A 1,732-nucleotide genomic window follows, 5' to 3' on the forward strand; every position below is an offset into this window, starting at 1 on the left:
AAGGAGGGTACTTTACCAGGCTCCAAGGTATACAGTGATAGATGGGACATTATATCGGCGTGGACACTCTTTACCTCTCCTACGGTGTGTTTTGCCAGGCGAAGCGAAGACCATCTTACAGGAAGTGCATGAGGGTTTTTGTGGAGATCACACTTGGGGGCAAAACCTAGCCCTGAAGATACTAAGACAAGGGTATTATTGGCCCACTTTGTCAAAGGACTTGGTCTCCTACATCAAAAAATGTGACTAGTGCTAGCGATTTGCTACAGTTGCCCAAGCTCCCCCGGTCGAGCTAAAGATGATCTCGTCCTCGTGGCCATTCGCGATCTGGGGGATTGACTTGGTTGGTGCCCTCCCTACTAGAAAGGGAGGATTTTGCTACGCGGTGGTGGCTATCGACTACTTCACCAAGTGGGCAGAAGCAGAGCCCCTACCAACGATCACTTCAAAAAGAGTCATCGACTTCGTGGTCAAGAGCATTATCTGCCGATTCGGGCTGCCAAAGAAGATCGTGTAGGATTGTACGCCCTGGTTACCCCAGAACAGTTATGGTGAATGGTGAACCATAAATTTGACTCATTGCCTGAGTCATTTGGTTAAAACGTGTTCTAAGTGTTATTAACATGTTAAGGTGAAAACCAATAAAAAGGAAAGGTTAAGTTTTATTTGATACATAAAACTGTTCATGGGCCCACAAGAATATTTACAAGTTATTTACAACTCAAAAAGTTCACTACTGTTCCAAAATTTCAAACCCTGCCAACCTAAGCGGCAAAAATAGGGTAAACCCCCTAGTTCCTCTGAGATCTCCTTGGCCGTGGTGGTCAAGCGGCTGCATATGTACACATCACCACCTAAGCTCTCCACTCAAGGCTGGGTGAGCTTTTCTTTTCCTTTACCTGCACCACATAGCACCCATGAGCCAAAGCCCAGCAAGAAAACATTGCATTATATGTAAACATCATCAAATTATTATCATTATAATCACACAGAGCTCAAAGCTTTCAAACAAATGAGTGAATATCACTTGAGGTTCTGATAAACCATACTGAGTGATTGACAAGCAAGTCACTAATTCAAATGGAAGAGTGGCTGCTAGGTAAGCCACTAGCCTTCAACAGGTTCTGGTAAACCATACTGAGTGACCAACAAGTCACTTATTCAAATGGAAGAGTGGCTGATGGGTAAGCCACTAGCCTTCAAGCGCTTATAATGTTCCTCAAACTTGAGGTCAGTCCGGCATTAATGCTCTTTGAGTCATTCAATGTAGAAAGTCGATTAGATCTAATCTTTATTGGCTTGCGTTAAACACGCTAAGGCCGTCCTGAATAATGAGTCAGCGCAACGTGACCAGTGCCCAGTGCCCAGTACCACTGCCAAACCTGACTAATGAGTCACAGCTTCACAGTCGATACTAGCACCTTTGCCAAATCTGACTAATGAGTCAGTACCATGCACAAGTGAGCAACATTTGCTAAGCATTCTATATTCAATCCATGTCCATATTTATACAACCAACATGCCTTAAGAATAACCATGCATGTCACATTTGAGGTGCAACTTTCTTACCTCTGGTTCGAGCTAGAATGAATAAAAGAACGACCCTTGAGAACGATCAACCTTTAGATTCCTTAGCGGTTACCTAATCATAACCAATTATAATCCATTAATAAAATAAATTAATAAATGGTTCACAATCTAAAACCACACTCCCGGGATCAATCCCCCACTC

Source organism: Humulus lupulus, chromosome 7 (genome assembly GCF_963169125.1).
Source record: "Humulus lupulus chromosome 7, drHumLupu1.1, whole genome shotgun sequence".
NCBI classification, from domain to species: domain Eukaryota; kingdom Viridiplantae; phylum Streptophyta; class Magnoliopsida; order Rosales; family Cannabaceae; genus Humulus; species Humulus lupulus.